Source organism: Meles meles, chromosome 1 (genome assembly GCF_922984935.1).
Source record: "Meles meles chromosome 1, mMelMel3.1 paternal haplotype, whole genome shotgun sequence".
Lineage (NCBI taxonomy): Eukaryota > Metazoa > Chordata > Mammalia > Carnivora > Mustelidae > Meles > Meles meles.
This window is the reverse complement of record NC_060066.1, coordinates 139,274,499-139,287,150: the sequence shown is the minus strand read 5'-3', so window position 1 is coordinate 139,287,150 and position 12,652 is coordinate 139,274,499. Positions and strand designations below refer to the sequence as shown.

General features: G+C 38.6%; 1 pseudogene; it reads right to left on the bottom strand.

Annotated features, from left to right (window-relative positions):
• Nucleotides 1-6,492: 6,492 nt before the first annotated feature.
• LOC123927927 lies at nucleotides 6,493-6,574 on the bottom strand (annotated as a pseudogene).
• Nucleotides 6,575-12,652: the final 6,078 nt, after the last annotated feature.

The following is a 12,652-nucleotide window of genomic DNA, read 5'->3' as shown; positions in this document are numbered from 1 at the left end:
TCAATTTTTCCTTTTGCCTGAAAACTCTAAAGCCCAACCTACTCAATTATTGTGAGAAAAATTTAGCAGCCAGAAGTATGCCTCTGTGGGCAATAAAGTGACATCTATGAAGAGTGAGTCACAAGATTGAGTAATCGCTCAGCCTTGTATTTCCACATTCTTCTTAGGTTAACTGTCCCCATGATTTCTGAATGGCCACGCTTGCTTGCAATGCTAACCTCTGAAGAATGGACAGAAAGGAAATCTGGTTGGGCATTTGAGTTGTAAAGGCAGCTGTTGCCACTAGGTTCCCCCAGCATAAGTGGAGCAAGATTTTCCTCTCTTAGAAAGCAAAGGAGGGGTGCCTGGGTGGCTCCATGGATTAAGCCTCTGCCTTTGGCTCCGGTCATGATTCCAGGGTCCTGGGATTGAGCCCTGCATCCACTCTGCTCAGCAGGGAGCCTGCTTCCCCATCTTTCTGTTTGCCTCTCTGCCTACTTGTGGTCTCTCTCTGTGTCAAATAAATAATCTTAAAAAAAAAAAAAAAAAGCAAAGGAGCCAAGGACTCTTGCCACATTTGAGTTAGTAGAGAGTATAATAGCGGCGCCTGGCTCAGTGGGTTAAAGCCTCTGCCTTCAGCTCAGGTCATGATCTCAGGGTCCTGGGATGGATCCCCACATCGTGCTCTCTACTCAGCGGGGAGCCTGCTTCCTCCTCTCTCTCTCTGCCTGCCTCTCTGCCTACTTGTGATCTCTGTCTGTCAAATAAAAAAAGAGCCAGACCCAGCACCTACACCTTGTAGCTTCTGAAGTCACTGATTTAATTTTCATTTAATAGCTAATATTTATTTATTTTTTTTTAAGATTTTATTTATTTATTTGACAGAGAGAGATCACAAGTAGGCAGAGAGGCAGGTAGAGAGAGTGAGAGGGAAGCAGGCTCCCTGCCGAGCAGAGAGCCCGATGCGGGACTCGATCCCAGGACCCTGGGATCATGACCTGAGCCGAAGGCAGCGGCTTAAACCACTGAGCCACCCAGGCGCCCTAATAGCTAATATTTATTGAGTACTTACTTTGTGCCAGGCATTGTGCTTTAAAGTATATGTATTATCTTATTTAATCTAATCAACAAACTTATGGGGGGAGTTTCCTCATTTTGCCAATAAGAAAACTGAGATTTGGCAAAATTAAGTAACTTCTCCAAGGACATACTCCTAATAAGTGATGATCTCAAACCCAGGTCAGTCTCCAGTACCCATGCTCTTCACCCCAATAACATCATACCTCAAAAATTTAAGATTTTGACTTAAGATTTTCCACCAAAAATATTTTAGAGGAGTTGAGGACAGAATGAAAGTGGCGAATTCTGGGAGAAGAATGAAAGAACAGTTGCTTGCAAAGGAAAGACACAATAGATACATATATCTTGACTGGATAGGTTACCCCTTTTTCTGTTCTATCCTTCCTACATCCCATGATTTCTTTTTCAGAGTTATCACCTGCCATCTGGTGTCTAGCCAAAGAGACCTTACCCAAGGTCAGTGAGGACTACTAGGCTTGGGATGGGGGTGGGGGGGGGGGTGGGGGAGATGAACATACCCCAGAAGAATCACAGCACAGTGGGGAGGAGACCTAAGTGGGAGCCAGAGTTGGCCGGAGGACCTTGTCCAAGACCCCCAGCTCTGAGAATGAAATGTTGCTTCCTAATGGACTTTAAATTACCAACATCGCTAAACTCTCTCTTAATAGACTTATAAAGATCTGCTTGCTACCTTTTTCCCCCTTCATGTAGAATTTGTAATCAAGAGCCCAATTTTGTCATTTGGAAATACTAATTATCTAATCACGCCATGATGCATAACGTACTTGTCTGCCCAATTAGCTAGGACAATTATTAAAATTCAGAGGCCTAATTATGTCTCAATTTAATGCTGGCAAACTTGCATACAGAGCAGTAATTAAAATCCTCTCTTTCCCTCTGCCTTTAGGGCAGGGGATGATTAGGCCCTGTCAGGGGGTGTACTGAACCAAACCAGTGAAGCGTATTGTGCAACATGACCCTGCATTGTTAAGTGTGTCAACATATTAACCTGAATTCCCTTCAGCCCCTACATAATCACATTTGGTGGAGGAATAAAGGAGCTAAAACATGAAGCATTTTATTAAAAAAACATAAATTCTTTTTAATTAATGCTATGAGAGTTCTGATGAATTTCATGCTTCCAAGTGCTGGAAGACATAAGACTGGTTCATCTAATTATTAGCAAATTTGCTCTTGTTAAAACTACTTTTTTTTTTACTCATTTAAAGAAACTGATTTTTTTTTTTTTTGGTGGTATAATAAAAAAAGAAGAAAAGCCTAGCTAGTTGGCTTCCAGTAATACAGTTGATTACCAGTTTTGTTTGATGATAGAACACAAGTGAATGTTGACTTCCAAAAGAATCAAACCCAAGACTGGAGGGATTTTTAAAAAGGCTAGAATTTAATACTTGAAAGATGTTAATAAAAGTGAAACATTAAAAATCATAATATTGAAACAAATTCAAAATATTTATCTTTTGAGCTTAAAAGTTTGATGTCTGAAATAAAACCAGCATGAGGAGACCAGAGCACTGAACAAATTCCCATTGCTTCAGAAATCCCTCAGCATGCAGGAACTTGACAGTGTGTCTACTCTGCTAGCATCTCAATCCTCTTCTCTATATACTAAGGAAAGCAACCAAACCCAGTAAGTCTTCAGAGCTGTCTTCTAAATTTTGGCTTTCACTCATGATGGAATATATGATATATTATTCATGTGTCCAACTAAAAAATGAAAGCATTCTGTCTAGACCAAATATGAATTATTCTGGAGAAAGGAGGACTTCTTTCCATTGCTTCTAAACTTCTTGCTGCATGGATAGTTTCTAGAGAGCAAGAGACACAAGAACACACACACATATACAGTCACTTGGTTGGACAGAGATTACTCTCAATTGATTTCATTTTGAATCTCATGACAACCTTGGGACACAGTAGGTAAGGCAAGCCAGTCCCCATTTTATTAATTTGGGGGCACTTAAAAGTACTTATTGAAGCTGACCACTCTATACCCCAAGGTAGGGCAGGTAGAACTGTTCCCCTTGCTTGCTCTTCATTGCCTCACATAAGGGGCTGTAAATGAGACACCAATGCAGAGATTTTTGATTTAGTTAAATATCTCAAGTTGAGATCAAAGTAGAGATAGTATGATAATGATGGAAGAAGGGAGTCTATATATCAACACTGGAGGACCTTCTGTCCTTCAGTCAATACTTACTTGCAACAGGTTTAGTCATATTTGATTATATTTGGTGACTTTGGCCCATTTATGTCCTCTTTTTTTATATTTTTATATATTTTATATGTATGATTACATCTGAGTTGGTGATAGTAAAAGCAGAGTTCCTTCCTCCTACTCTTACTCTTGGTATAACGTGGGACAGAAGATGGTGTTTAGGGAAAACTCTGGCTGGTACAGGCCCTCTTACTAACAAAGACAGTGACCACAGGATAGTCTTTACAGGAAATGGTTGGCTGGAGGAGGTAGGACAGGCCCTTTGGCATTTGTGGTATAAAATAAGGGGGTAGGCCCTCCTCCAAGCCTCCCACAGAGTATGCCCCATGTCTTGAAAATGGCCTTGCTCTGAGTCTCTTTGGATGGTGAACTGAAGTGCAAATCTGTGTTCTGACTTGTTCCTGTGGCTGTCAGCATGTTTTCCTCTTGTCAGCAGCAATTGACTGGTCAGGCTCACCCCTGTACAGCAATTGTAACAGCTCATTGACAGGCTAGTGACCCAGCTGGACCTGATAATGGAAAACTATTGATTTTTGTAGGCTCCACGAATCTAAAATGAACGACCGATGTAATGTCATCAATTGTCTCGGACTCTGATAACCCAAGGGAAAAAGTTTCAGGGATTGCTTGTATTTCCTGACAATAGTGTTTCAAAATCTCACTAGATATATATAAGAAGCACATTTCCTGGGCGTTTTCTGTAAATGACCCCAATTAGGTAGGGCTTCAATACCTAGCCTTGCATGTTAAATAAAGTGGGAGTTAGCATTGCCAAATTAGAACCTGATAAGACTATTTATATATTTGAGGAGAGGCACTTTGGAAAGGAAATGTTTAAAATGTTTATTATAAAACAAGCTCACAGAAAAGAAAAAAAAAAGATTGGGATTAAACCAAAATATTTGACTCTCAAAGATCTTAATAGATGAATTATTTTTTAAAAAGATTTTGACAGAGAGAGAGATAGCGAGAGCAGGAACACACGCAGGGGTAGTGGGAGAGTGAGAAGCAGACCTCCTGAGGTGCAGGGAGCCAGATGCAGGGCTCCATTCCAGGACCCTGGGATCATGATCTGAGTGGAAGGCAGAGTCTTAACCCACTGAGCCACCCCGGCACCCGATAGATGAAATTAGGTTACAACTCTTATACTGCTTCTGCTTACCTGAGTTGATTTGTTTGTAGAAAGAAGGGCTTAAAAATAATGCAGACGTGCCTTGCTTGTGTGTTGGGAGAAGTCACTGTTTAGTTTTGTTTTTAAAACCCTTTTCTCCTTAGTTGATCATTTCAAAATTCTCAAACATCGCTCAGTGTATTCTTCAGAAATGAGCAGTTTCTTTTCAAACTGAATTAGCGAGGGATTAGAGCTAATTTTGCCCACTAGACAGTCCAGAGGACTCTGTGCTGAGTTATGGATAGAAGGTCTGGTAACGGCCTCTGCTGAGGGAACTTCCTTAAAAAAAGGGGAGAAGGAGGAGGAGGGGGAGGGGGAGAGGGAGGAGGGGGAAGAAGGTTATTGATCTTGGCTGCCAACTCGATACATTTAGTTCACAATTCACTTGTAGTGAGAACATAGTCATCTTACGGTCCTGATCAAATTCAGACATTCTTAGAAGACACTTCTGAGGGCTAGATGAAATCATAGAGCACAGAAGTAACAGGGGTGCTTCCTCAGCCATTTACTCAAAGAGGGCTAGAGGGGAAAAAGGAGAGAGAGAGAGAGGCCTCTGTGAGGAGCTGGGAAGAACAGATCCCAGAAGTGACAAATCCAAGTGCGGCTAGGCTTCTATTCACAGGGTGCTGCAGTCTTCACACTCTCCTGTAATGGTCCCTTTATGACTTTGATTAGCTTCCCCTCTTACAACACTACTTATCTGGTTTCCTAGAGCTATCAAAATCAACATTGCTAACTGTTTGGCTGCCCATTAGTAAAGATACACGAGATTAAGATCTGAAAGAAATTAAGCTAGACCAAAAAAATAAATAAATAAAAAATAAAAATCCACTGATATTTGGATTTACTAAATATAAAACACTTGGTGCAGAGAAAACAGAACTTGCCTAATTCTGTGACATGTTCTATGGCCCAGCCAAGATATCAGCAGTTAAATCTGGCTAGGTCTTACATGTTTTGTAAAAGGGGCTAGGTCTTACATGTTTTGGAGTTCTCCAGAGTGGCTGCCACAAGGTCTTCTATGTCACATACCCAAGAGTCACTGAGTAAAGAGGCAAAAACTACTTTTCAGAATAGAAGGTTGAAGGTAAGTGTTTTCCAATCTATAACAGATTTAGAAGAAATCAGTGGTGCCTGTCCATGTGCCTGTCTGCAGGTTTGTGCCAGTCTGTGAAGAAGTTTCACATATCTATGTAAATATATGAACAAAACTAAATAAATGTGATTTTATATGGCAAAATTAAATCTTTTAGAAATTCCAAAGTTCCATCTTTATGTAATGTTGAGCATTGTTTCTTTTCACAAATAATTATGATTGAAGGTGAAAGATGTTTTTAATTCATATCCTTACTTGACAAGGCAAGATAAAAGGGGGTGAAATCATCCATTGATCCCAGTAGCTTAAAAAATTACACTTCTGGGGGCGCCTGGGTGGCTCAGTGGGTTAAAGAGCCTCTGCCTTCTGCTCAGGTCATGATCCCAGGGTCCTGGGGTCGAGCCCCACATCGGGCTCTCTGCTCCGCGGGGAGCCTGCTTCCTCCTCTCTCTCTGCCTGCCTCTCTGCCTGGTTGTGATTTCTCTCTGTCAAATAAATAAAATATTAAAAAAAAAAATTACACTTCTGTGGAAGCCAAAAGAATGAGTGAGTCTAAATAACTTACTCATACACCTACTTAAAATTAAAACAATTATAGTTATATGACTGTCAATAAATAGAAGTGTTTGTGACTAAGACACATAGCTGAGGCACCTGGGTGGCTCAGTCAGTTGAGCGTCAGGCTTCAGCTCAGGTCATGATCTCAGGGTCCTAGGATTGAGCCCTAAGTTGGGCTCCCTGCTCAGTGGGGTCTACTTCTCCTTCTTCCTCTGCCCCTCCCCCAGCTCATGCTCTCTTACTCTCTCTCAAATTAAGAAAAAAAAAAAAAAAAGACACAGCGCTAATTATGATATACATGACCACACTAGACTAAGACCTAGTCATTTGAGGGCTTTTCTTAGGGTTCTTTTCTATTTCCTATCTTTACAAACCAGTTATGGATTTTTTCAATTAGCAATAATCGCGCCTCGGATAAACCTCATTGGCTACGATACTGCCACTGTGCAAAGCTACCAGTTATGGATTTTTAAACCCAAATCTGTGGTTTGATTGAAACGCCAAAAAATATGATCTTAGTCATCACAATTTTAACTTCAAGATAATCTTTTCTGACATGATTCTTACGTCCAGCTCTATGCAATGTCAGGTCTGTTGTCAGTAGCAGCTCCACAGAAATGACGCCATTTGGAGGAAAAAATAATTTTGTTTCTTTGTTTTTTAATTTCATTTGTAAAGTACACATTTAAACCCATACCACATGTTTTGCTGTGTTTTATAACTTGTACTGTAGATTTATATGTATTAAGCATCTTCCCTCTAATAACCAATGATACTATTAAGAATAATAAAGGATTGGGGCGCCTGGGTGGCTCAGCGGGTTAAAGCCTCTGCCTTCAGCTCAGGTCATGATCCCAGGGTCCTGGGATCGAGCCCCGCATCGGGCTCTCTGCTTAGCGGGGAGCCTGCTTCCTCCTCTCTCTCTCTCTCTGCCTGCCTCTCTGCCTACTTGTAATCTCTATCTGTCAAATAAATAAATCTTAAAAAAAAAAAAAGAATAATAAAGGATTAATAACTCTGGGTCCACCATCACCTCTATTTTAACCTCTGTCTCTTATCTTTCAGAATACTTTAGGTTGCAAATAAAAGTTATTTCACAAAACAGAAAGGCAATAATCTCATGGTCCCTCCATTTGTGACAACATGAGGGCATTGTTCTCTCTAGAATAAGTCAGACAGAGAAAGACATTCTTATGATCTCACTTGTATATGAAATCTAAAAAACCAAACTCATAGAAACAGAGAACAGATTGGTGGTTGCCAGAGGTGGTGGATCGGGTGTGGGAAAAATAGGTGAAGGTAGTCAAAACGTATAAACTCTGGGGATGTAAAACCTAACAATACTTATTTGTATGTTTGAGAGTTGCCTGAGAATAAATTTAAAAGTTCTCACCGCAAGAAAAAAAAGTTTTTATTTTTCTTATAACATCTATGTGATAGATGTTAACCTAACATATTGTGGCAATAATTTCTTAATATAACAACATAAGAAGTCATTATCTTGTATATCTTAAACTAATATAATGTTATATGTCTGTTATATCTCCATAAAATGGCAGGGGAGGGGAATCTTGTGGTTTCCCAATTGACTGATTTAATATCTCAGTAATATCATCAAGGACCCAGATTTTTTTCTGTATTTCTCTTCAGCCTTGTTAGCATGTTGGCTCCTCCCTTTATGTCTTTCCTTCATGGTGGCAATATGGCCATATTGCCAAGTGTCACATGCAGATAATGTTCAGCATCAGAAAAGGGGGACATTCTTCTATCATATCCTTTTTAAGATGTGATGAACACCTTCTCAAAAGTCTTTCTGACTTGACCACAGCCTCTTTCAGGGTTGTGTCACAGGCCTAGTGGGGCAAGAGAAATAGACTTATCGTGATTGGACTATTAGCTAGTCTTTATCCATCCTGGGAAAGGGGAAGGGCACACCTTCCCCTAAAGGATACCAAGCCTAAAAATAAATGACCTGGAAAAGAAGTAAGTTTCTTTTAAGAAGGAAGAGAATAAGACATATAAGCTTAGAAAAACTATTTTTGATGACATTCCCTCTTAGAATCTAGCAATCATGTAAGAAGTTCAAATACTTAAGGATACCATACTAAAGGAAGAGCTTAAAGAAGGCACCAGACAAGCAAGTGAGTGAGACCTTGGACTTTCTAGGTCTGTTCAAGTGGATGCAGCCAAGACAAAGAAGCAGAATTGCTCAACTAAGCCCTGACCAAACTCTTGGCCCAAAGAATCTTGAGATAAAATGGTTGTTGTTTTAAGCCTCTAAGATTTGGAGTAGTTTGCTACATAGCACTAGATAACTAGAACATCCCATAAGATGTCTTGAACGGAGACGCAATTCAAATATAAAGGTACTTATAAGTTGTAATTAAAAGATGAAAATGAATATATTATGAAAACAGTAAGCATATGAAAGCTGGAATTACTACATTAATATCAGAATCAAATAGATTTCAAGACAAAGAGTGTTGCCAGAGATAATGAGTAATAATTTATAATAATAAAACATCCAATTAATCGGAAAGACGTTACAACTTTAAGTGTATATGTATCTAAATCAGTTTCAAAATACATTAAGCAAAAGCTGACAGAAATAAGGAGAGAAATAGGTAATTCAGAATTATAATTAAAGATTTGAATGCCCCCCCAACAACTAGACCCTCCCAGATCATTAAGAATATAGAAGAACTGAACACCACAATCAACCACCTAGACATAATTGACATTTATAGAATGCTATACCAGACAACTGCAGAATACACATTATTTTCAAGGACACATAAAATGTTCGCCAAGATAGACCATATGCTAGGCAATAAAATATGTCTCAATAAATTTGAATAGACTGAAATCATATAGAGTATGTATTCTGTCCACAAAAGAATGAAATTAGAAATCAATGAATGGAAAATATTTCAAAATATTTTCAATTTCAATAATTTCAAAAATATTTCAAAAATATTTGAAATATTTTGGGGCGCCTGGGTGGCTCAGTGGGTTAAAGCCTCTGCCTTCGGCTCAGGTCATGATCCCAGGGTCCTGGGATCGAGCCCCACGTCAGGCTCTCTGCTCAGCAGGGAGCCTGTTTCCTCCTCTCTCTGCCTGCCTTTCTGCCTACTTGTGATCTCTGTCTGTCAAATAAATAAATAAAATCTTAAAAAAAAAATTTGAAATATTTCAAAATATTTCAAAAAATATTCCCCCAAATGTTTGGAAATTAAATAACACACTTCTGCTAACCCATGGTCAAAGAAGAAATCACAAGGAAAATTAGAAAATATTTTTAACTGAATGATAATGAAAATAAGGGTTTAAAATCAATGATCTAAGTTTCTCCATTAAGAAACTGGGAAAAGTGGGGCACTTGGGTGGCTCAGTGGGTTAAGGCCTCTGCCTTCGGCTCAGGTCATGATCCCAGTATCCTGGGATCGAGTCCCGCATCGGGCTCTCTGCTCAGCAGGGAACCTGCTTCCTCCTCTCTCTGCCTGCCTCTCTGCCTACTGGTGATCTCTGTCAAATAAATAAATAAAATCTTAAAAAAAAAAAAAAAGAAACTGGGAAAAGGGGTAACTTGGTGGCTCAGTCATTAAGCGTCTTCGGCTCAGGTCATGATCCCAGGGTTCTGGGATGGAGCCCTGCACCAAGCCCTGCACCAAGCCCTGCACCGAGCCCCACATGGAGGCACACATCAAGCTCCCTGCTCGGCGGGAAGCTTCTTCCTCTCCTACTCTCTCTGCTTGTGTTGCCTCTCTCACTGTGTCTCTCTCTGTCAAATAAATAAATAAAATCTTAAAAAAAAAAAAAAGAAACTGGGAAAACATGAGCAAATTAATTCTAGGGTAAGTAATTTTATTTAGGAAATATTAAAGAAAATGATGATAAAAGCAGAAATCAATAATAGAAAAATAAAAGAGAAAATTAATAATATTAACAAAGCCAGCATTTGGCTCTTTGAAAAAAATTAATTAATATGACCAAATTAATTGGTCAGCTTAGAAAACATAAATTTAAGATATCAGGAATTAAGGAGGGACTATCACCACAGATCTATAAATATCAAAAGGATAGTAAGGAAATATTATGAACAACTATTAAGTCTTTATACTTAACAACATAAATGAAATGGACAAATTTATTTAAAAAGCTTATCAAAACTGATGTGCAATAAAATAGACAATTTGAATATTTATCTATCCAAGAAATTGAATTATTACAACAAAAAAATGGTGTCACTGATGAATTCCATCACATCTTAAGAATAATAATATCAATCTTAAAATAGAGAAATCAATTCCAAATTCCTATTATGAGACAAATATAATTGATGCCAAAACCTTAAAAGACATTAGAAATAAGGTTGGAAACTAGACACCCCTTATGAACACAGATGCAAAACTCTTAACAAAATACTGAAAAATTAAATCCAAAAATATGTACAAAGGATGCATATCATCACCAAGCAAAGTTTATCCCCAGAATTCAAAATTAGCCTGTTCCTTGAAAATCAATATAATTTAGCACATTAACAAAATAAATGAGAAAAAAACATTTAAACATCTCAATGTATACATAAAAAGCATTTGATAAAATTTAACCCACATTTGTACTAAAAATTTTCAGCAAAACAACCATAGCAGCTATGATACTGTGATTTAAGAAATAAATATTTTGGTTTTCACCTATGGTTCTTGGCACAGAATCTATGCAACACTTGTAATTTTCTAGTGATAAGAGTATGGGGCATCTTTTGTTACATATTTTTGTTCCCAGTTCCTCAAACAGCTCCAGAGCAAAAAGATGAAATGAGTGTATTTTTTATTCATAACAAGCTACTTTTGGCCACATCTGAGTTTATGTTAATGAGGCAATTTTTGGAAAGTCCTTAGATAACCACTGGATGAGGGCTAGTTGCCAGGGAATCAACCATGTGATTAGAGTGTTAGGACTTTCATTCTCTCATACCTATCCCCGCCCCCCAGGACCAGGGAGGGAAGAGGGTCTGGAGGTTAAATCATTCACCAATGGCCAATGCTTTCAATCAATGATGCCTACATCATGAGGCCTCCATAAAAACTCCAAAGTGTGGGGGACTGGGAAGGGGAGTGGGAGTGTGTCTGGAAGGCGATTGGAGACATCTACAAAATTCACCAGGTTGGTGAACATATAGAGGTACTGAGAGGGCAGTGTACCTGGAAAAATCATGGAAGTTCTACACCTCTTCCCCTATACCTTTCCTTATGCATCTCTTCCATCTAACTAATCCTGAGCTGTATCCTTTTATAATAAACTGGTAATCTAGTATGTTTCCTGAGTTCTGTGAGCCATTGCAGTGAATGATCAAACCCAGGGAGTGGGTTGATGAAAGTTCCAATTTATAGCTGGTCAGTCAGATGCACAGATGATAAGCCTGTACTTAACAATTGATATCTGAAGTAGGGGCAGATAGTAAATACTGTCAGAATTGAGTTAAGTTATAGGACACCCAGCTGGTATCTGAAGACTCAGAGAATTGCTTAGTGTAAGGAAAAACCCACACACATATTTGGTAATCAGAATTGTCAGAAGTGAAGTAAAGAGAATATTCTGTGTGTAAACAGAATACAGAAGAATTTTTCCTACAGAGTGTCTATGAAAAATAAATAGCATCATATGAAATGGTAATATGTTTAATACTATCTTCATATGTTTGGGAATAACAATGCCTGCTCTTTTTATAACACAGCTCTGGAGTTCCTTCCAGGGCAATACAGCAAGGGGAAGAAAAGCATAAAGATTTGAAAGGGATATAAACATCTTTGTTATCTCTATTTGTAGATGAATTTAACTGATTACTAAGTAAACAAGTATGATGGTTAATTATATGTGTCAGTTTGCATGGGAAATGATATCCAGATATTTGGTCCAACATTATTCTGGATGTTTCTGTAAGGGTATTTTTGCATAGAATTAACACTTTAATCTGTGGACATTGAGAAAAAGCTGGCTGGCTCAGTCGGTAAATCATGCAAATCTTGATCTCAGGGTCCTGAGTAAAAGCCCCACATTGGGTATAGAGCCAACTTAAAAAAAATAAGTAAATTGGTGTATGTTGAGATTGCTCTTCATAATGAGGGTGGGCCTCATCCAATCAGTTGAGGACTTGCATACAATGAAAGACTGATCTCCTCCAAACAAGAAGGAATTCTGACAGAAGAGTCTTCAGACCTGAAGTGTAACATTGGTTCTTCCCTGGGTCTCTACCCTGCTGGCCCAACTTGCAGATTTTGGACTTGTCAGCCTCCATAATCATGTGAACCACTTTCTTAAAATGAATTTCTCTATATATACATATGCCTGATTGATTCTGTTTCTCTGGAGAACGCTATTACAACAAAGTAAAACTATACAAGGTTAAAATATAGAAATCATTTGTACAGTTGACCCTTAAAAAACATGGGTTTGAACTGCTCGGGTCCACTTATATGCAGTACTATAAATGTATTTTCTCTTTCCTATGATTTTCTTAATATCATTTTCT